A 24,129-nucleotide genomic window follows, 5' to 3' on the forward strand; every position below is an offset into this window, starting at 1 on the left:
AAGATCAAGTTCTTTTACATTTATCAAGTTACTAACTCATCATTTCGTCTGCTTGTTTTTGTGGTATAGGTACTAATCTTTGTGCATGCAAACTCGATCCAAAGGTTCTGCACACCTATTACCATTCAGAGACAGAATTGATAAAATAGCCGGTGAGTTACAAGAAACCAAAGCAAAGGCAGCCTGTGACCAGCAAATACCAGCTGCTATGGATCAACAGAACAGACCAGTTGATGTTCAAGACCCACCTAATGTTGATCAACCAAGAAACATTGGTGCAGGTGATGCCCCAAGGAATCATCACCAAAGACAAGGGATAGTGCCTCCACCAGTTCAGAACAACAACTTTGAGATCAAGAGTGGTCTCATCTCAATGATCCAAGGAAACAAGTTTCATGGTCTACCCATGGAAGACCCCTGGACCATCTTGACAGCTTTGATAGGCTCTGTGGCCTTACCAAGATCAATGGTGTCACTTAAGATATGATTAAGCTCCGGCTATTTCCCTTCTCTTTGGGAGACAAGGCACACCACTGGGAGAAGACTCTACCCCCAGACTCCATCACCTCATGGGACGATTGTAAGAAAGCTTTTCTTGCCAACTTCTTCTCTAACGCTCGCACCGCTAGATTGAGGAACGAGATCTCAGGTTTCAACCAGAAAAACAATGAAACTTTCTGTGAAGCTTGGGAGAGGTTTAAAAGCTACACCACTCATTGCCCCCATCACGGTTTCAAGATGGCTTCATTATTGAGCACACTCTACAGAGGAGCCTTACCAAAGATCAGAATGCTACTTGACACCGCCTCCAATGAAAACTTCCTGAACAAGGATATAGTAGAAGACTGAGAGTTGGACGAAAATCTAGCACAATCTAGTGGGTGCTACAATGAAGACTATGATCGCTCAATGAGAGGAACTGGAGGAAGTGAGGACAAACAGAGCAAAGATATCAAGGCTCCGAATGAAAAGTTAGACAAGCTGTTGCTGGCTCAGCAGAAGCAGATACACTACATCACTGATGAAGAGCACTTCCAAATGCAAGAAGGGGGGAATGATCAAACTGAAGAGCTGTGCTACATTCAGAACCAAGGAGGGTTTAACAAGGGCTACAACAACTACAAGCCCAACCCAAACCTCTCCTACAGAAGCACTAATGTTGCTAACCCCCAAGATCAAGTGTATCCACCTCAACAGAATCAGTCCAAACCTTTTGTTCAGTACAACCAAGGTTATGTCCCTAAACAACAGTTCAATGGACGTTTCCAATAGCAGAATCCACCACCAAGGTTCACTCAACAACCACAACAAGCCCTAGCAGCTCAAGATCCTGAAATTAAGCAACTCATTCAACAGATCATCCAAGGACAAGCTACTAGAGCCATGGCTTTTGAAAAGAAGATAGCTGAATTACACAACAAGATCGATTGTTCTTACAATGATCTGAATATCAAGTTTGAAGCTCTAAATTTCAAAAATCAAGTATGTGGAGAGTCAATTTGCCTCAACCTCTGCCCCGAAGCACCCTCAACAACTTCCAGGGAAAGCAGTCCAGAATCCTAAGGACTATGCTACTGCTAATGCTATCACCATCCACCAAGAAGATGAGTCTCCACCAAGTCATCAGACTCCCAATACTGAGGACAATATGATTCAAGAAGGGGGGGGGGGGGTTCAACTCAAATTGATGCACCTGCCACTCAGCAATTCATCTGGACTATAGAGCACACACCTTTGCTGAATACTCACCATTCTAGAAAAGAGTTCAAAAGTGAAAAATTCAAGAAGGATCAGAATCAAGAGATGATCAGCAGTGCCTCTACTCAAGAAACATACAAGAAGAAAGTCATCCAAGAAAAGCTTGATGATCCCGGTTCATTCACTCTACCATGCTCTCTAGGACCATTGACATTCAATAGGTGCCTTTGTGATTTGGGAGCATCTCTTAGCCTTATGCCTCTCTCTACAGCTAAAAGGCTAAGGATCATGGAATTCAAGTTCTGAAACTTAGCCTTACTCTTAGCTGATGGTTCTGTTGCACATCCTCATGGTCTAGTAGAGAATCTGCCTGTCAAGATTGGAAATGTTGAGATACCTACAGACTTTGGGGTATTGGACGTAGATGAAGAAGGCAAGGATCCCCTGATCCTAGGCAGACCATTCTTAGCTTCAGCTGGAGCAGTCATAGACGTCAGGAATGGAAAAATTAATCTGAACCTTGAAAAAGGCATCAAGATGAAGTTTGACATCAGAGAAGCTTCAAAGAAATCAACAACAGGAGGTCAGAGTTTTGGAATTCAAGATATGGATGTTGATGAAGAAACAGAAGCTGAAACCTCACCAAAAGTCAACTATACTTCTCAACTCAGCAAGCTGAAGAGAACTTTTGACCACAAGAAGAGAGAAACAGAAAGGCTATCTCAGACTGAAGATCCTGAAGAAGATGACTGGTATGAGATGAGAAAAAAATTTAAATGGCAAAGCAGAGTCATAGACGGATTGTCTTCAAGGGTGATGAAGCTGAAAGATCAACTTTGGATATTTGAAAAAAGAGTTAAAAAGTTTTCAGATGGTATTGACCCAGAGAAGATGGAAACTGCACTAGCTATCAAGAAGGACGAAAATTTCACAACAGAATGGTTTGCACCAGAAGATCAGAAAGGAGTTCACTTAGAGGAAAGAAGCTTAGGGAGCAAGTTGTTGAGTGAGGAGGAAACTCCTATTTTGACTTATTCTCTAGGAGTGCCTAAACAGCCCACCAACCCCTCTGCTGAAGAGGAACACTTGACACTTGATTCTGTTACTGAAGAACTTGTGGAACTCAGGATAGAATACAAAGCTCAAGAGGATACCATTGGAGAGCTAACTTACAAAATGGAAGGACTGAACCATGCAATCTTGGAACTTCAAAAAATGGTTACAGGCTACACCAGTTTTGAATTTGAGGATTGGTCAAAAGAACTTGGTTCAGAAGAAGAAGACTACTCTGCTGCTCAGAAAAATCTTATTTTGAAGAAAAATCAAATGAGTACTCATCCTACCATATCTCAAGAGAGGATGTAGAGTATGACTCAAGCACTGAAAATTCATCCACTGAAGATAAGGACTTCTCTGTTCCTCTCTTCAACCTTTTTCTTACTAAGCACTGTAAGAGTCAAGCTTAATGACTTAAAACAAGCTCACTTGGGAGGAAGTCCCATGTCTATCCATGTAAATAACTTTCTATTTTTCTTGTTATTTTTGATGTTTTTGTTTAAGTGTTTTAGGTTTGTTTTAGTGACCCTAAGAGAGTCAACGGTCGAGTAAATTCAAACCAAGTCAAGAAAAATCTCAACCGTTGATCGAGTAGAATGAGGAGGAGTATTTTGAGCCATTGATTTGGATGACCAAATGAGAGGAGCATTACCGTCGTTGGATCGAGTGACTTTCAGAAGTTAATTTTGGTCCGTTTGATCGAGTAAACAAGAAAGAAAAGTTCCCCGTCGTTGGATCAAATTTTTCGCACTTCAAGAGGATGCTCGATCCTTTGCTCGAGCTCTCATTATTTGAAGACCATGGCATAACTTCGTGACCCCACTTGTTCCCCCAACACTCTTTTACTCAATGGACAAAGCGATTACCCATGCCCCTCACCATTTATAATCAACTTTTCTATCCCTTCCCAAAGAAACCAAACACCAATCTCCTCCACCCATTGAATTCGACAAACCCACTTTTGAAACTCTCTCTTTCATCATCTCATTTTCGCAACCTCTCCATCTCTCACAAAGCTTCGAAGTTTCACTCCAAACTCTCCCTATCACTCTTCACGAATTCGTTCTCACTTCATCATACTTCACCAAAGTTACTCGATCACTTCCAAGCTCATCCTCAAGCACTCAATCGGTTTCAAGCTCCAAATTTCATCACCAAATAAACTGATCCCCTTACCCCTTGATACCTCTTGGAGAGTTGTTTTTAATTGCTTGGTTGAAACTCACCACCATGGATTCAAGAAGGAAGAGTTCGTCTCGGGCAAGAAGATCCTCTGTCGATCATGAAGAAGTTGATGCGTTTGACATGAGTGGCATGACTGAACGCCAAATTCGCCAAGCTCGCCGTGCTCAAAGAACAAACTTGATTCAAGGAGGAAGCTCAAGCCGCTCAACCATGCAAAGAGAAGAAGTAGCTCGGGGAAAGAGGGTGGTTGAAGCTGAAGAAGAACACCATGAAGAGGCGCCCTTTGAAGAAGCGGTTTCTGAAGAAGAGGTTGAGATCATCGGAGATGATACACCAACCCCTGTTGGGAGAAGAAACCGACCAAGGAGGAAGAGAGAACCAACCCCGAGCGAGTACTATCAATATTTGAAGGAGTTGAAGTTTGAGGGAACTAGATACCCTCATAAGGAAATGATGCAAGAGCTTGGTATTTGTGGTGATGTGGAATACTTGATGGAATTGGCCAATCTTGCAACATTCATGAGCTGCCAATGTGGGGGATACAAAGAGGAGAGCTGCCAACTCCTTGCAACCCTCAAGGTCCATTTTTGTGTTGATGATTCGGAGAAGGAAGAGAGAGTAGGTCTTGGTTACATAACTTTCAAGGTTAGGGGTGTCGAGTATACTCTTGATATATGCAATCTTGATACCATTTTCGGGTTCCCTAGTGGAGAAGGAATCCGCCAAGACTATGATCAAGAAGAGCTGAAATCCCTTTGGAAAACAATAGCCGGTCTGAAACCCTTCTCACCAACCAAGAGCAAGAGTTCTTCAATCTGTAATCCCGTGATTAGATACCTCCACCAATGCATCGCCAACACCCGTTTTCCAAAGAAGGCCACCGGATTTGTTAGTGAAGAAGAGCTATGCATGATAGACCAATCTTTGGTCTTCATTTTGAGGGAGACATGAGATGGGAGGAAGATGGTGGGGGATAGAGCGGACACTTCGTTGAGTGTTGTTCTCTTGGATCACTTATTGAGTTACAAGGAGTATGCTGCAACTATCCATCGCTCGGGAATTCGTGGGAGTTTTTGTGTTGGTAGTCTCTTAACGCCAATACTAGGAGCTGTGGGTATGGAACTTGGAGCCCCTGACGTGTTGCCCAAGTTCATTGACCTCGACTATCTCAAGGGGAGGAATTTTCTTGAGAAAACAACTCCGGCGGATCGCTATCTCTTCAACTTCAACCACTCGGAGCTTGGACCTTCTCTTCTACCCCTACTATGTGAGAACCGGACTTCGGTGAAGACAAGACGCAACATCAATTTCATGCCATCTCCCTCTGCCTTGAACATCGACATTGGAGGAGCTCAGGAAGATGAATCAGAATATAGTCCGGCCAACTATGAGCAACATGAGTACTTTACTCAAGCTGATTATGAGGAGCAAATCGAGTTTGAACAACATGTTGATCAACCGGAGCATGGGGGTAGCGAACAAGAGTAAGCTCATTATGAAGAAGGTGTTAACCAAGGAGAAGATGAGTTTGCTGAAGTTCACAAGAAGCTCGGTGTACTTGAAGAGCTTGGGAACCTTCACAGCAAGACAATGAAGGGTTTAGAGAAGAAGATGAGAACAATGAAGAAGTCGCTCAAGAGTATGGCTGCTCAACTCAAGGACTTCCAGAGCAACCCAAGGCCACCATCTCCAACCGCCGAAGTAAGAAGGAGCGGTTCAACGAGCTCAGCTGCAAGGAGAGCTGAAAGGATCGTCAACCCCGAGCTTCATCTTTTGAGCCTCGGGAAGTGATCTCCGAGTTGAGAGAGCCAAGGAGCAGGCAGAGACGAGCTTCCACACGCTCGATCGGACAGAACGAGCAATACCCTCCCGCCTCAACTTCAGCCCCTGCCTATACCCAAGAGAGTATGGATGACTATGTCTCCATCTACTTCACCTGAAAACTGAGGTAACACCACCTCTCCATTGTATATACCATAGCATCTTTTTATTTTTCTTTGTGTGTTTTGTGCTTTGGTCTTGAATGCTCTTTCAGATTTTTATTACACTAGGGACTATGTAATTTAAGATTGGGGAGGGTTCAAGACATGTTTAACATTGTGTTCTCTTTTCTTATTTCAAATTTTGCATCATCTAAGGCATAGAAAAACCATAAAAATTTGAAATATTTTCAGAAAATGATTTCATAAAAAAGAGTGTCATGTAGATTGCATATCATTTTAGGATTGTATATAGAGTGTTTGCATTTAGGATTGCTCATTTGCATAGGGGATGATGATGATTTCAAATCGATAAGCATGTTTTGATTTAATGAAGTAAGTTCAATGCCTAGGTTGTTAGTTCTCTGTTGCATAACCGATTGTATCTCTGAAGTAAGAACGCACCCTGCTTTGAATTTGTAACTTGACTATACTACTTTGATCGAAACTCGCTTATCTGTTGCCATTCCCTATCTATTAGAACCTGAACTGAATTTGAAATTATCATGTCTATGCATTGTTTATGAACTCATGGCTACCATATACATACTTGGATTATTTTATTCATTTCATCACCCTCTGTTAATCCAAGTAGTTGTCTCTCATTTTTAGAGCAGTTTCCCATACCCTTAGCCTAGCCTTATTTCAAGCCAAAGATCATTTGTGTGTGATTGTGAGGTCTTTTTGATTGAGCTTGGTATAACGTGTTAGGTATGAGCCGACAAGAGCAGTCTTTCATGTAGACCTAGCCCACGCTTTTTGGGTTAGCTAGGACTAGGTGGAGACTTGTATTTGGGATTGGGATTGTGTATGGAATGAATGGGAATGAGAGTGAGAATAAAAAGAAAAGAAAAAAAAGAGAGAGTAAGAGTTTAGAGTTCTAAAGAGGATACAAAAGTGTTAAGTCTAGTAAAGGGTTTGGAATTCAAAGAAGTTAGGCATTGAGATTCAAAGAAAAGGGTAAAACGCCCTATGTGCTAAGAATAGAAGAAAAGCCTTAAGTTTGTCATAGTAAAGAACCAAACCCGCTAGACTCTTAAATCGTTTCAAAGAGAACCCCTTAGAACTTGAACCAAAAAAGAGAGAAAAAAATGAGAAAAATGGTAGAGTTAGGACATCTATAGGAAGGGGATCATCTTCTGAGCTATCATATTATATCATTGGGTAGATGGGAGTCTGTTCTTGTATGTGTCCGTTGGCTTTTACCTTTAGCATTCTACTGAAGCTCAATCTTTTCTCTGAGAGTCCCCTTGTTACTTGACCAAACCATTAGAGAGACCATTTTTGTCTCTTGGCCTAAGCCCGAAACCAAGTGAATTCATAACCATTGCATTGCTTGATCCACTGTTCGTGCTTAATGAATGTTAAAGGGAATTGGTTGATGTGAATGCTTGAATAGATTAAGGCAAGTTGTTAGGTTGCATTGTGACAAGTATGGCTAACGTTTTTAAGTAAGGTTATATCATCTTGCAACCTAGAATTAGCTACCTGGACATTGAGCTTACCCATTTTATATGCATGCTTCGGTTTTTGAATCCCCACCTTCAAACCTCTCCTTCAACTTAAGATTTTTTGTTTGCTTGAGGGCAAGCAAGAGATAAGTTTGGGGGAGTTGATAACACTGTATTTTACTCATTTTAGGTGTATGTTTATCATCATTTAGCTTTGCATTTGCTCATTGTATCATGTCATTTTGCACCATTTTAGCTTGTTTTGCATACTTAGGCATCTAGGATCATCTTGCATTCGCATTGCATGTTTTGGTGTGTTTTCAGGTGCAAAAGGAGCTTAAAAAGACTCTACTCGATCCATTCACTCGATCCAGGCAGCTACTGAAGAGGCATCATTCTACTCGACCTCTTTACTCGATCCAGGATGCCACAAAGGAGGCTGCAGTTTACTCGACCCTCCTACTCGATCAAGGCAACCTCAGACGAAGCAGTAGATTCAACTACTCGCCCCTCCTACTCGATCCACTACTCGATCCATTTACTCGACCAAGGGTGACCATCTCTACAAGACTTGTTGAGCTATCAAAGCGTCTTCGGATCCTCCTCATTCCCCACTCAACCAGACATCTAAGCATACAGATAGGAGAGGATGAAGCATCTACTCGACCAATTGATCACTCGGCGCATAAACACAAAGGCGCAGACTTTGCAGCACCCCCTTTACTCGATCCCCAAGGTCAAGTATTCACCCAGACCGCCTCAAGTCTCTTGTCTTCTATGGAATCTAGGGTTTCAACATTTTAGTATAAATAGACCACTTTGGGATTTGTCCAAGAGATCTATGCTTTATCTTTCGGTTTTTCTTTGTGTTTATGAATCTTGAAACTTTAATTACTCTTAATCTATTTCGTTTTTGCATTTGATTGTTTAAGTAAAGTTGTTTAGCTTGTTTAGATCTACATTTTGGTATGATTTTAGTAATTTCTAGGTTTGTGTTCTTGAAAATGTTGCTTGAGTAGTGATTAGGGTTCTTGAGGATGGATTAGATTAGGGTAATCTCTAGGTTAGTTAGGTGGTTAGTGTTTAGGTTTATACCCTTCTGGATTCGCTTGGCCCCTATGCGGTTTTCGCTGGCTAATGTGGAGATTCGATCATAGACGTCCAACGTCCAAAAGACGTTCAAATGGATGTCTGACCTACGAATTCGAGAGATATGTAGACTCGACCAAGGGATTGGCTTGTCTGCCTATTGGCTTTGGTAGATTGTTTCTTAAACCCTGCTCTGCTATGTTTCATCAACGAGAGTTGAGATTAGGAAGTGGTAGAGTTATGGGGGTCTCTGTCACGAGAGTGGATTGACCTGGTTTTTGAATCTAACGTCATGGGTATCTACCTTTCGCCTATTAACCATTTGATGAACTGTGAGACCCAGTCCCGGACGTCTCGGCGTCCGGCGACCGTGTACTCAAGTTCGAGCCTCTTCCCGGTCGAACCTCTTAATTTTTCGCGATTCAACATAGAATTGCCTATATGAGGCTAAATTCTATAATCACTTTCTTATTACACAGCTGAAGTCTTTCTAACCTTGGTTTAATTCTAACCAACTCGTGTACCGGTTTTATCGTCTTTGTCCCTTAGACTTAGATCGATCCTTTACTCGGTCAAGACATGCATATTGTTCGCTAACCATTCTAGGCCTAACAATCGCATATTCCTTTATCCTATTTTCACGGTCCATTCCCAAACGTCTATCCTAACTAGTAAGCTAGATCGTTACATACCTTGGCCAATATGCGGATTTGATTCCTTAGCCCGTTTGTCGCCTTATCCTATTCGTTCAATGATTCATATGCGATCGTGAATTGATGAACCAATCCCTATCGTTACTTAGCCATACAACCAACCAACCAACCCCACTGGTCTAAGTACAACAATAGAGATTGGGGATCGTACGATTTCCTTGGTTCACGATGGCCGAATCAAGCTCTTGGCTTATTGGTCCATCCGTCCTCCAAACGTACGCCCCTTCGGTTCCATGGTGGACGATTGAACCCTTGGCTTATCGAACCATCCATGTTTCCGATCCGGTCGTTTACTACGACCGCCCACGGTTTACTAACCGTTTATCCGTCCGGTCTATGGTGGTCGATAAAGCTTTCGGCTTATCGATCCATCCATACGATCCGAACTATATCCTTATCACACCCAAGGGTCCGTGGATTCATCCATCGGATCATCGTAGGCTAGCCCATGAAATCCTTCTTCCGTCGGCCTTAGGTTTGCTCACGGGTCCAACATCCATTTTGTCCATCGGTTCCTACCGTGGACTTTCCCGTTAGTTATCCATCGAGTCTCCCTTTGGTCTTACCGATCTCTGATCAGTTTCACCATAGCTGAGGAGATAGATACATGAAGGCGACCGTGATATTGATCCTATATGGTGAATCACGTTTCCTTACCCATTCTTGAAGCTTTCTCCCTTTACTGGTAAGATTACATCCATGGGCGACCCTTGGGTGTGTTTGGATGCACTTATCTTTGTGCTTCCTCGAACACTTTTCTCGATCTATCCCATCCGACGATCGTTCTGTCCGACCCGTTCTATCAGACGATCGGACTGTCCCATCCGACCCGTCCGACGATCGGTCTATCCGATCCGATCCATCTGGCTGATCCGATCCGTCCGACGATCGGTCAGGCCGATCCGATCCGACGATCGGTCTACCAGATCCGATTCGTCCCTAAGACGAACGGTCTACCCTCTCCATTCTCTACACTACATCGAACCGTTGGACCGGGAGGTAGTATGCGCATCAGTTCGGTCGAGTTATACTCGCCGAGCCGCACCCCCTTTCCGACCAACAACTTCAGGATGTGTTAGGACTGTTTTGAGAATTTTTTGTGGTGTGTGGATGTTGTGAGATGATCCCAAAGGCCTTGGGCGTCCTCCCTTATATAGGGGGCGAATGGATGCTTCCCGAAGCATCACATCCGTTCCTTGCACCCTTTCGAAAGGTCACATCCGTACCTTGCATCCTTCCAAAAGGTCACATCCGTTCCTTGCATCTATTGGGCGATGCAACCGTTCGTTGGTACCCGCTCGACCTTACACCTTTTGGCCGAGACACCTTTTCACCCGTGAGCTACCACAGTCCACCAGCTCGAGTGTCAGCTGACCGGACCACCCAGCTGGGTCAGTACACGATCAGCTCACCGAGCTCAGTCGAGTTGTCGGTCAGCTCACCTAGCTGAGCTAGCTAGTCTTCCAGCTGGTTTAGCTCACCTAGCTTAGCTAGCTAGTTCATGCTAGCTTGTCCAGCTCACCTAGCTGGTTCAGCTTGAACTTTCTCATTCTTCCGACTAAGTATTTTAGTCCGTTTCTCGACCATGGTCTAGTTTTCCCCTAAAACAAACCGGCCTCTTTATGAATGCGGGACGCGGTCGTGACATGAACCCTAGAGTTACCCTTATCAATGAATCCATCCTTAGAACTTCTATTAGGTTTAATTGTATCCCTTGTTGATTGCACTTTTATTTACCTGTTATTTGTATCCTCTATTTGCCTGTTGATTGCATTTTAGTTCTTAAATTTGTCACATGTTGGTTCTACTCGACCCAATGATCGAGTATGGCTCTTAAGTTCTTATTTTTACTTGTTTGAATCCTGACCTAGGATTGTTACTAGAAATCCACCATCATTATAATCTGGCTTGACTTAGTTGTTTTTGTACACATCTTGATTGCTAGCAATACAGTGGACTGGATTGACACCCTCTATAACTGCATCGACATGTTTGTGTTTTAGAGGAATTGAACTGAACTAACACATCATTCAGCATATAAGTAGGCCTAAAAACCTGCTTATCAACTATCATAAACGAACTTATATTTTTTCATATAATTTTTTGGTGATTTCTATTCTCTAATTTCTTGTATCTTATTCTTATTGTTATTATTTATATTTAATAAAAGTTAGAGAGAGAGGAGATAGCACTTTTGGCTTCTCAAAAGCTTTGTGTTTTTCGAATGAATACTAAAATAAAAGGACTTCTTTAATGGTCGGGCACTTTCCAAGTTCTTAGTGCATTTAGGGCACATTGAAGGGAGTAGGCACTTTTTGGAGTTTTCAATACCAATTTACCTGACGGAATGATCTCGTCCGTCGGATTGAAAGGTAAAGTTAATCTCTTTTAATCTTGACCGTCAAATTAAAATAAATAAAACATATCTGCTGATTATTTTCTCTCTTTTGTCAATTTCATATCTGAAACATTCCCCAATAACACCACCTTTATAAACATAACCAAACAAGACAAAAGCCAATCAAATTGACCACACAATACCAAAACCAATCAAATTGACCATATTCCGCTCAAGATTCCCAAGTTTTTTAAACAATCTAACAAGACCTTGTAATATTCTTACAAAATAGATCCAAATCATTTCCCAAAGAGAAGAAGGAGAAGAGGAAGATCCGAAATATTGTTGCAAAACAAAAACCAATCAGCAGCTGGGAATACTGATTCGAGATCCGATCTTTAAGTTTCTGGGATTCTAGGGTTTGTTCTGTAGGAGAAGAGGTCGACAAAAGAGAAGAAGAAGTGAAAAAAATTATAGAAAAAAATTAAAAACGACTTTGAAGAGTTAGAGGATTTGAACCCTGGATGGGTTAGATATACGGCCATCGGTTAACCACCATCTAAGACGAAATGTTTGCAAGATTACGAAAGTAGATTGTATATATAATACGCTAGAACCCTGGGTTAAGTTTTTACCATAGTTAGCGTTTCCGTTAGGAAAGTTAACAGACGTTAACTTGAAGGTATGATTTTACCAATTTTTTAAATATGAAGGTTTTAAAAAGAACACCAAAATAAAATGAGGTATTTTAGTTCCAAATTTAATAATACGCGTATAAAAAGGTCAAAAAAAATAATAGAAGGCGCTTTTTTCGGGTTTTTTCCCTAAATATTAACATTAAATCCCCTAAATATAACCAAATTAAGATAGAAAATCCATATGATCCAATCCATATGGACAACAATGGAATATATAATCTCCAATGAGAAACATGTAACCATAAACCATAAATCATTGTAGACAACCATGATTCTTCAACCCAAAGCCCTAAATCATCTAAAATAAACGCTAAATCCTAAACGATAAAGCCTAAATCCTAAAATGTAAACACTAAATACTAAATCCTAAACCCTAGACATTTAACCCTAGCCCTTGACTTTAAAGCCTAAACCCTAAATCCTAAGTTTTATATGTACATAATCTATAACCACCACTTTTGGTCCATGATAATCTAAAGCACGCTTCTTAATCTGAAAACGTAAAATATTATTGAGATCAATGTGTTCATAGACAATCATACAATATAGACTCGTATTTATGTTTTGTTAATATGTAATCGTGGATAAATAAATATAAACATTTTCATAAATAAACTTCTATGGATATGACCAATAGAACTTGTTTCATCATATTTTATCAACATCTTTTACATAACGTAACACTTGTTTTATGGATAGTATTATCAAAACGCAATCATTTTGAATTATCTAACGTCAACACACATCCTTCAAACTCTGACGATGTGGTCATTTCAATCATTTCGAGTTATCGACCATCCATGCACATCCACCAAACTTTGACCACGTGGTTTGCATAATAGTAATTGGCATACAAATGAGAAAGACAAAATAGTAATTTGTATACAGATCATCGTTTCCTTGAAACCCTAGCCGCCTATCACTCTGCTTATGATTGTTTTTTGTATTTCTTCCATTTTTTCATTATCTGCTCATGTGTTTTAATAAAAATAGCATAACACTACCTTTAAGTTACAAATTTATAGTAAGAATTATATGTTTAGATTCGTTAATTCAACTCTCTCTCTCTCTCTCTCTCTCTCTCTCTCTCTCTCCCTCTCTCTCTCTCTCTCTCTCTCTCTCTCTCTCTCTCTCTCTCTCTCTCTCTCTCTCTCTCTCTCTCTCTCTCTCTCTCTCTCTCTCTCTCTCTCTCTTTCAACGCAATACTGGGAAGACCATGGCTACACGTCATGAAAGTCGTCCCATCAACCTACCACCAATGCATTAAATTCCACTCAGACAAGGGGATAGCAGTCGTGTACGGCAGCCAACGCAGCTCCCGAAAATGCTATATGGGTGGCTACGAGCATATCAAAAAAGCCGACCCCGTAGTACTAATGATAGAGGACAAACTCGCAGAAATAAAAACAGTCATATCCTCTGACCCTTCTCTACGCGGACCTCGAAAATCGCTGATAACGCAGGTCTGCATAGACGAATCAGATCCTAAATGATGCGTTGGGATAGGTCAAGACCTCGACCCAGCAATACGAGAGGACCTCATAACCTCTCTCAAGGAAAACAAAGACAGCTTCGCATGGTCGAGTGCGAACATTCGAGGGCCAAAGCTGTGCACGATGAGGTCGGCCGGTTGATCAAGATCGGATCGATAAGGGAAGTAAAATACCCTGACAGGCTCGCCAACCCAGTCGTCGTTAAAAAGAAAAATGGGAAGTGGAGAGTATGCATCGACTTTACGGACCTGAATAAGGCATGTCCCAAAGACAGTTTCCCACTCCCGCATATCGACCAACTGGTCGAAGCCACTGCAGGACACGAACTATTGTCCTTCATGGACGCATTCTCCGGGTACAACCAAATACTTATGTGCTCAGATGACCAAGAAAAAACAGCTTTTATCACCGACCGAGGCACCTATTGTTATAAAGTAATGCCCTTTGGTTTAAAAAATGCTGAAGCTACCTACCAACGATTGGTGAACAGAATGTTCGCTGACAAGCTAGGTAAAACGATGGAGGTCTATATCGACGACATGCTGGTCAAATCAGCTCACGAAAAAGACCACGTCCCGCAGTTAAGAGAATGCTTCAAAATCCTAAACAAATTCGAAATGAAGCTAAACCCCGAGAAATGCTCTTTCGGAGTTCCATCAAGAGAATTCCTCGGATATCTAGTAACCGAAAGAGGCATCGAGGCTAATCCTAAGCAGATTGCAGCCTTCATCGAAATGCCATCACCAAAAACGGCACGAGAGGTCCAACGAGTGACTGGCCGTATCGTCGCCCTCAACAGGTTCATATCCAGGTCTACCGACAAATGCGTCCCCTTTTATCAGCTCCTCCGAAAGTAGAAAAAGTTCGATTGGAATGAGGACTGCGAGCAAGCCTTCAAGCATTTGAAAGCATACCTATCTGAACCACCCATACTCGCAAAACCCGAAGAAGGAGAACCGCTGTACCTGTAAACGGCAGTCTCCCGAACCGCGATAAGCGGTGTCCTGGTGAGAGAAGATCACGAAGGAAAAAAACAGATCTATTACGTTAGTAAAACGTTGATAGACGCTGAAACCCGTTATCCAGCAATGGAAAAACTGGCACTGGCCGTAGTCATGTTAGCTCGAAAACTGAGACCATATTTTCAATCACACCCCATCGTAGTGATGACGTCCCAACCAATCATGACCATTCTGCATAGTCCGACCCAGTCAGGTCGACTTGCGAAATGGGCCATAGAATTAAGCGAGTACGATATAGAATATCGCACCAGAAGCAGCTTGAAAGCACAAGTCCTAGCCGACTTTGTAATCGAGCTCCCGTTAGCGGACCTGGATGAAACCAACTCCAATAAGATGTGGCTCCTCCATGTCGACGGCTCCTCCAACCGACAAGGATCCGGAGTAGGAATACAACTCACCTCCCCCACCGGGGAAGTCATCGAACAATCGTTCCGACTCGGATTCAACGCATCAAACAACGCGTCTGAGTACGAAGCCCTCATTGCTGGCATTAAGCTAGCTCAAGGAATGGGGATCTGCGATATACACGCATACAACTCGTCACCAGCCAGTTCCACGGGGAATACGAAGCTAAAGACGGGCGCATGGAAGCGTACCTCGAACTAGACAAAACCTTGACCCAACAGTTTGAATTGTTTGAATTAACCAGGATCCCTAGAGGAGAAAACACCTCTGTAGACGCCTTGGCAGCTCTCGCTTCCACGTCAGATCCTTTCGCCAAAAGAATTATCCCGGTCGAAGGAATAGAACACCCGAGCATCGACCTAACGGTCAAACATGCTGGGATGGAAACCTCGACAACTTGCAACTTCACGCGAGTAACCTAAAGCACCACCGCCGCAGATAGAGCTCTCGCAGCAGCCGCGGAGGTAAGTGCAGCGGAGCTCGAAACCCCCAAACAACCTGCCCCATACGAACCTGAACCGTACAACGACTGGAGAATCCCAATCATCGATTACATCGAACGAGGGATCACACCTCCCGACAAGTGGGAGGCCAAAAAACTCAAAGCCCAGAGTGCAAGGTACTGTATCATGGAAGGGAGACTTATGAAACGCAGCGTCGCAGGACCCTATATGATGTGTACCTATGGGCAACAAACAAAAGACCTCATGAAAAGCATGCACAAAGGACAATGTGGTAGCCACTGTAGTGGACGTACCCTCGCCCTCAGAATCAAAAAGCAAGGCTACTTCTGGCCAACAATGCTAACCGATTGCATAGCTCACTCACTCAGGTGCGATAAGTGCCAACGGCACGCACCTACTCTGCACCAACCTCCCGGGGAAATGTCCTCAATATCTTCTCCTCACCCGTTCATGAAGTGGTCCATGGACGTCGTAGGTCCCATGGAAGCCTCCGGTGGGAAGAAAAGACTAAAAAAAACTTCTGGTCCTCATCGACTACTCGACCAAATGGATTGAGGCTAAAGCCTTCCAACAGGTAACCGAGAAACAAGTTGAGGACTTCCTGTGGGAAAATATTGTATGCCGACATGGCATACCAAATGAGATCGTCACCGATAACAGAACTAACTTCACCTCGGGAAAAATCAAAGCATTCTGCGACAAGTAGAAGATCCATCTTACCACGTCCACCCCCCGTTACCCACAAGGTAACGGACAGGCAGAAGCCGCCAACAAAGCTATACTTAGCAACATCAAGAAAAGACTTGATTCTAAAAAAATCAAATGGTCCGACGTACTACACGGAGTTCTCTGGGCCTACCGAACTACACCTCGCAAATCAACGCAAGAAACACCGTTCTCTCTCGCCTATGGTTTAGAGGCAGTAATCCCTGTCGAAACAATAGTACCAAGTGTGAGAAGGACCGCCAGTCCTGCTAACTTGGACCTGAACAAGCAAATGTTACAGGACAACTTGGACTTCATCGATGAACGCAGAGATCAGGCAATGATCCGAGTTCAAAACTATCAACAAGCTGCCGCCCGCTACTATAACTTTAATATCAAAATTCGGAGATTCGAAGTGGGAGAGCTCGTTCTACAAAAAGTGTTCAGCAACACGAGAGAGCTAAACGCCGGAAAACTGGGGACTAACTAGGAAGGTCCCTATCGAATCACCGAGGTGGTACGTGACGGCGTCTATAAGCTCAAAAAAGTTATCAACGGAGTACCTAAGTTACGGCCTTGGAATGCCATGCATCTCAAGAAATACCACGAATAGGTACTCAAAAACAATCGAACTACGATAAGGCTTGATCCCTTGGCAGGGTACGTAGGCAGCTCCTCCCCAGAGCGCAGCCACCACTTCAATCGAACTACGATAAGGCTTGATCCCTTAGCAGGCTACGTAGGCAGCTCCACCCAAGAGCGCAGCCACCACTTCAATCGAACTACGATAAGGCTTAAACCCCTAACCAGGTAAGCTGCTCACCTGACAGTTCAACCATCCTTCGATACCAAGCAGGTCTCCTCTAGATGACCAGACGTTAGATCGTCTTAACAATTTCGAGATAAGAATAAAAGAAAATTTTGATACCCAATATCATGTTTCGCAAAACAATCGTTTCCACTACCATTTAAAACTCATTCGTAATCTTACGATACCTAAAGCCCAACACCCGAATGTTGACGGATCCACTTTGTGATCTCGCTTCCAAAAAGTCGACAAGTGAACCTTACCTATAAAAATACATCACTTCGACATCATCCGAGCTCACCTACGACAACCATATTTAACTCCTTCCTTCACTATCAACACATAACATACTAAACAAGGAAGAAACGAAGGTTTCATTCGCGATCTGGCGATACCACAAGTCCAGTTCCCAAAATCTGGCAGGTCCCCTGTGTGACCTCACTTCAACAGGTTCTCGAGATAAAATCACTCAAACTTATTCAAGTTTGAACCTACGAAGAACATACCATAATCCGAAATAACTTGGACTGAAAACAGTTCCAATTATTATCCGGAACATAAGCAAAATGAGGTGATCATACACCAAAATCGACGAAGTGTCAACACTCGAACAAAAGACAAAAAGTACTTGTTAAAATGGATAAAAGCCTTCCCAGGCATCAAAAGTACTTAACCGAACAAAGGATAAAAGCCTTCTCAGGCACCAAGTTCAAAGAGAAATAAACGAAAGGATGAAAGCCTTCCCAGGCACTAAGTTTGAAACATAAAACACAAAAGCCTAAAACAAACGAGGAGCGTAAGTGATCACTCCTTCAGTTCCCCGGCTGGCGTAGCAAAGACAATACCAGAACCGTCCACGAGACCTCTCGGAAACGCATCTTTGTTGCTCCCGAACTCATCCAAGCCGATTGGCATCCCTTGCTCGTCGACGTCCATCGGACGTACCACCGAAATCTCTGAAACCTGCGGGATATCCAACTTGCTTAGAGTGAAGTCTGATACCTTCTTCGATTTGCAATGCGCCTCTAGGTCATCCAGCTCCGCTTGCAGCCGAGGTCTCTCCACGGTCAAATCGATAGCAGCCTTTGTGATCTGGTCGATCAAAGCCAAGTTCGACTCCACCTCGGCCGCTTGACCCTCCAGCATCGTGTACTCCTTTTTGGCGACCCACTTTTCCTTGATCCCAGCCAGCAACCTCGAATACGCAGCGGCCAGTTCAACCTTAGCATCGTGAACCGCCTTCTTCGCTCCTTGCACAGTCGAAGTCAGTTCCATCACCCTTTTGGAGAGCTCCTCCCTCCTCTGCTCCAAGCAATGAATCTGGTTTCTCGCTGTCTGCTTGTCAACCTGCAATCCCCCGATTTCCATCTCCATGAGCCCGATCTTCTCAGCATAACCTTTCTCGAGGTCTTTCGAAGTGGACAACTCCATTTTTAACCTCTCGATCTCCGCCTGAAACCATAGTCAGGTCAGAGTCATCGTATCATCGATAAAATATATACAAACAAGACATAACCGAGGCATACCTGGAACGAAACCTCATGCTCCTGACCATCCTTCACACTCGTTGTCAGCTCCTGGATGAGGGTCTTCCCTTCTTCGAGCTCGCTCGCCGAGGGAACCTTGCTCAGACGTTGCTCATAGTGAGCGACCAGCTTGTTCGTGGCAGCTATCGCCTGCCAAAGGTTAGAGCTGACATAAGAATGGAATTAGAAGGAGGCAGTTATCAAGTATTACCTGGCCCTCCTTCACCATCATGTCAGCATAGGCCGCCGCCTCAGCCATGTTCTTCACTCCGCGCATTTGGCAGTTCCTCCCTTTGATGTGGCGAAGCAGGTTCGCCCACCCAGCCTCGTCCTCAACGATCGGATGATCACGGTCTTGAGTGTAAGACCAGTGGAAAGGCCTGCTTCCCGCAGACCCCCACCAGAATTGGAAGACTGTCTCACCTCCTGAGACCGAGTCGGACCTTGGAAGGAGGACCTGCCCCCACCTCTTGATCCTCGGCCTCCGTATTGGGACATACCCGAGGACTGCTTGTCTGCGGACATGGCTTCCTCCGGGTTAGCAACCGCAGGTTCTACCCTCTCCTCTCTTGGAGGGGCGACCTTGTAACGCCCGTGTACCGAGTTAGGGAGTAACCAAGATCTTACACACGCGAATTCGAGGAAGAATTCAGTTTAAAGGCGGTAGACTTGTAACGACCGCGTCCCGCGTTCATAAAGAGGCCGGTTTGTTTTAGGGGAAAACTAGACCATGGTCGAGCAACAGACTAAAATACTTAGTCGGAAGAATGAGAAAGTTCAAGCTGAACCAGCTAGGTGAGCTGGACAAGCTAGCATGAACTAGCTACCTTAGCTAGGTGAGCTAAACCAGGACAAGCTAGCATGAACTAGCTACCTAAACTAGCTAGCATCACCCAATAGATGCAAGGAACGGATGTGACATTTTGGAAGGATGCAAGGAACGGATGTGACCTTTCGGAAGGGTGCAAGGAACGGATGTGATGCTTCGGGAAGCATCCATTCGCCCCCTATATAAGGGAGGACGCCCAAGGCCTTTGGGATCATCTCACAACATCCACACACCACAAAACATTCTCAAAACAGTCCCAACACATCCTGAAGTTGTTGGTCGGAAAGGGGGTGCGGCTCGGCGAGTATAACTTGACCGAACTGATGCGCATACTACCTCCCGGTCCAACGGTTCGATGGAATGTAGAGGATGGAGAGGGTAGACCGTTCGTCTTAGAGACGAATCGGATCTGGTAGACCGATCGTCGGATCGGATCGGCCAGACCGATCGTCGGACGGATCGGATCAGCCAGACGGATCGGATCAGATAGACCGATCATCGGACGGGTCGGATGGGACAGGCCGATCGTCTGACAGAACGGGTTGGACAGAACGATCGTCGGATGGGATAGATCGAGAAAGGTGTTCGAGGAAGCACAAAGATAAGTGCATCCAAACACACCCAAGGGTCGCCCATGGATGCAATCTTACCAGTAAAGGGAGAAAGCTTCAAGAATGAGTAAGGAAACGTGATTCACCATATAGGATCAATATCGCGGCCGCCTTCATGTATCTATCTCCTCAGCTATGGTGAAACTGATCAGAGATCGGTAAGACCAAAGGGTGACTCGACGGATAACCAACGAGAAAGTCCACGGTAGAAACCGATGGACAAAACGGATGTTGGACCCGTGAGGAAACCTAAGGCCGACGGAAGAAGGATTTCATGGGCTAGCCTACGATGATCCGATGGATGAATCCACGGACCCTTGGGTGTGATAAGGATATAGTTCGGATCGTATGGATGGATCGATAAGCCGAAAGCTTTATCGACCACCATAGACCGGACGGATAAACGGTTAGTAAACCGTGGGCGGTCGTAGTAAACGACCGGATCGGAAACATGGATGGTTCGATAAGCCAAGGGTTCAATCGTCCACCATGGAATCGAAGGGGCGTACGTTTGGAGGACGGATGGACCAATAAGCCAAGAGCTTGATTCGGCCATCATGAACCAAGGAAATCGTACGATCCCCAATCTCTATTGTTGTACTTAGACCAGTGGGGTTGGTTGGTTGTATGGCTAAGTAACGATAGGGATTGGTTCATCGATTCACGATCGCATACGAATCGTTGAACAAATAGGATAAGGCGACAAACGGGCTAAGGAATCAAATCCGCATATTGGCCGAGGTATGTAACGATCTAGCTTACTAATTAGGATAGACGTTTGGGAATGGACCGTGAAAATAGGATAAAGGAACATGCGATTGTTAGGCCTAGAATGGTTAGCGAACAATATGCATGTCTTGACCGAGTAAAGGATCGATCTATGTCTAAGGGACAAAGACGATAAAACCGGTACAAGAGTTGGTTAGAATTAAACCAAGGTTAGAAAGACTTCCACTGTGTAATAAGAAATGATTATAGAATTTAGCCTCGTAAAGGCAATTCTATGTTGAATCGCGAAAAACTAAGAGGTTCGGCCGGGAAGAGGCTCGAACTTGAGTACACGGTCGCCGGACGCCGAGACGTCCGGGACTGGGTCTCACAAGTTGGTATCAGAGCATGCTTGATCCTAGGATGGATAGGTGCTCAGGAAAACGTCATAGTAAGGTTTTGGCGGATAAGGAAGTTGAGGGATTGTTGTGTACGAAAACGGAAATAGTTACCCAACTCACGATCGGGAACCAAGATATTATCCTTGTAGTCAAAACTTCAACATGACGGGAAAGTGGGTTGATATATTCGGAGATGGACCGATATCAATGGAATTTGGATCTTGTCGGAACTTGACTAAGATTGGGTACAGACTTAGTCGGGATTTGACTATTTCTGGGGTTTTGATCTTACGGAAATTGACCAAGATCATGGAAAAAAACTACAAGGTCAAAAAGATACCTGTGTCGGGAATATTGACCGAGTCCGATGGGGACCAAGGTCGGAAATATTGACAAAGTCGGAAAAGACTTAAGTCGAGAATATGGTCGAGTCCGGAAAAGGACCAAGATCAGAAATTTGATCGAATATCGGAAGAGACAAAGATCGGAAAACATTGATCAAGTCCAGGAAAGGACAAAGATCGGGAAATAATGATCGAGTCCGGGAAAGGACCAGGATCAGAAATTTGATCGAATGTCGGAAGAGACAAAGATTGGAAAACATTGATCAAGTCCGGGACAAGACAAAGATCGGGAAATAATGATCGAGTCCGGGAGAGGACCAGGATCAGGAATTTGATCGAGTGTCTTAAGAGACAAAGATCGGGAAACTTGATCAAACTCGGAAATAGAGATTTGATCAAATATGATATCTAAAGTCTCGGAGAGACCAAAGATAGAAAAGCGTTCAGGAGTAAACAAGCTCTTACACCCGCTGAATTCGAGGACGAATTCAGTTTAAGGGAGGGTAGACTTGTAACGCCCGTGTCCCGAGTTAGGGAGTAACCAAGATCTTACACACACCAAATTCGAGGAAGAATTCAGTTTAAGGGGGGTAGACTTGTAACAACCGCGTCCCGCGTTCATAAAGAGGCCGATTTGTTTTAGGGGAAAACTAGACAAGGGTCGAGCAGCGGACTAAAATACTTAGTCGGAAGAATGAGAAAGTTCAAGCTGAACCAGCTAGGTGAGCTGGACAAGCTAGCATGAACTAGCTAGCTAAGCTAGGTGAGCTAAACCAGCTGGAAGACTAGCTAGCTCAGCTAGGTGAGCTGACCGACAACTCGACTGAGCTCGGTGAGCTGATCGTGTACTGACCCAGCTGGGTGGTCCGGTCAGCTGACACTCGAGCTGGTGGACTGTGGTAGCTCACCCGTGAAACGATGTCTCGGCCAAAAGGTGTAAGGTCGAGCGGGTACCAACGAACGGTTGCATCACCCAATAGATGCAAGGAACGGATGTGACATTTTGGAAGGATGCAAGGAACGGATGTGACCTTTCGGAAGGGTGCAAGGAACGGATGTGATGCTTCGGGAAGCATCCATTCGCCCCCTATATAAGGGAGGACGCCCAAGGCCTTTGGGATCATCTCACAACATCCACACACCACAAAACATTCTCAAAACAATTCCAACACATCCTGAAGTTGTTGGTCGGAAAGGGGGTGCGGCTCGGCGAGTATAACTTGACCGAAGTGATGCGCATACTACCTCCCGGTCCAACGGTTCGATGGAGTGTATAGGATGGAGAGGGTAGACCGTTCGTCTTAGAGACGAATCGGATATGGTAGACCGATCGTCGGATCGGATCGGCCAGACCGATCATCGGACGGATCGGATCAGCCAGACGGATCGGATCGGATAGACCGATCGTCGGACGGGTCGGATGGGACAGTCCGATCGTCTAACAGAACGGGTCGGACAGAACGATCGTCGGATGGGATAGATCGAGAAAAGTGTTCGAGGAAGCACAAAGATAAGTGCATCCAAACACACCCAAGGGTCGCCCATGGATGCAATCTTACCAGTAAAGGGAGAAAGCTTCAAGAATGGGTAAGGAAACGTGATTCACCATATAGGATCAATATCGCGGCCGCCTTCATGTATCTATCTCCTCAGCTATGGTGAAACTGATCAGAGATCGGTAAGACCAAAGGGTGACTCGACGGATAACCAACGGGAAAGTCCACGGTAAAAACCGATGGACAAAACGGATGTTGGACCCGTGAGCAAACCTAAGGCCGACGGAAGAAGGATTTCATGGGCTAGCCTACGATGATCCGATGGATGAATCCACGGACCCTTGGGTGTGATAAGGATATAGTTCGGATCGTATGGATGGATCGATAAGCCGAAAGCTTTATCGACCACCATAGACCGGACGGATAAACGGTTAGTAAACCGTGGGCGGTCGTAGTAAACGACCGGAACGGAAACATGGATGGTTCGATAAGCCAAGGGTTCAATCGTCCACTGCTGGAAGGACGATTGCGGAATCTGCTGGAGCTGCGGTGAGAGCAGCTACGATTCGTCATCGGAGTGCCGACCTTTTGCTTGGAAGCTTTCTTCTTCTTCGGCTTTTCGGCTCTGGTCGACGGTGGACGGATTGGACCCATTCCGCCTAGGGTTATAACGCGCCTTTGTACTTGTGGCGGAGACGCCGCCGACCTAGTCTCTGACGAACTCTCGTCATCGCCGTAACTGTGGTTGCTCTTGTTCTAGGAATCCTCTAGGTTGCTCATCTCTTGATTTCGATGGAGAAAGACGAGAGAGATGAAGGAAAAAGCAAAGAGGGCAGATCGAGAAAGAAGGGAGTAGCAGAGAAACGATGGAGATAGTAGAAGAAAGATAAAAAAATTCTATCTCTAAAAACGAAACGCAGTAAATAATTAAGATGGAGAGAAGTTACCTTGAGAGTCGTGTGAGTTGACGTGACGTCAAGTGGAGAGGTGGGAAGTTATTTAAAGCCATCATCACCACGATTTTCGAGATTGCAGAGATCTCTTTCCGTGCCTGATCTGGAATGTCAGATGCGGTGCGCTGAAGAGACGCTCCATCTCAGCCGTCCACGT

General features: G+C 44.4%; 6 pseudogenes across 6 annotated transcripts; 3 read left to right on the plus strand and 3 right to left on the minus strand.

Annotated features, from left to right (window-relative positions):
- Positions 1-85: 85 nt before the first annotated feature.
- On the plus strand, positions 86-5,735 carry AT2G12500 (annotated as a pseudogene; the record flags this gene model as incomplete). The annotated part of the gene is made up of 1 exon: positions 86-5,735.
- A 3,604-nt stretch (positions 5,736-9,339) lies between these two features.
- Positions 9,340-10,661, plus strand: AT2G12505 (annotated as a pseudogene; the record flags this gene model as incomplete). The annotated part of the gene is made up of 4 exons: positions 9,340-9,703; positions 9,862-10,245; positions 10,329-10,562; positions 10,609-10,661.
- A 2,745-nt stretch (positions 10,662-13,406) lies between these two features.
- AT2G12510 lies at positions 13,407-16,894 on the plus strand (annotated as a pseudogene; the record flags this gene model as incomplete). Its single annotated transcript has 1 exon — positions 13,407-16,894.
- An 825-nt stretch (positions 16,895-17,719) lies between these two features.
- AT2G12520 lies at positions 17,720-19,118 on the minus strand (annotated as a pseudogene; the record flags this gene model as incomplete). The annotated part of the gene is made up of 3 exons: positions 17,720-18,556; positions 18,631-18,780; positions 18,842-19,118.
- Positions 19,119-19,979: 861 nt separating this feature from the next.
- On the minus strand, positions 19,980-20,276 carry AT2G12530 (annotated as a pseudogene; the record flags this gene model as incomplete). The annotated part of the gene is made up of 1 exon: positions 19,980-20,276.
- A 1,898-nt stretch (positions 20,277-22,174) lies between these two features.
- Positions 22,175-24,129, minus strand: AT2G12540 (annotated as a pseudogene; the record flags this gene model as incomplete). The annotated part of the gene is made up of 1 exon: positions 22,175-24,129.

The sequence above is a fragment of the Arabidopsis thaliana genome, chromosome 2 (assembly GCF_000001735.4).
Source record: "Arabidopsis thaliana chromosome 2, partial sequence".
Taxonomy (NCBI): Eukaryota; Viridiplantae; Streptophyta; class Magnoliopsida; order Brassicales; family Brassicaceae; genus Arabidopsis; species Arabidopsis thaliana.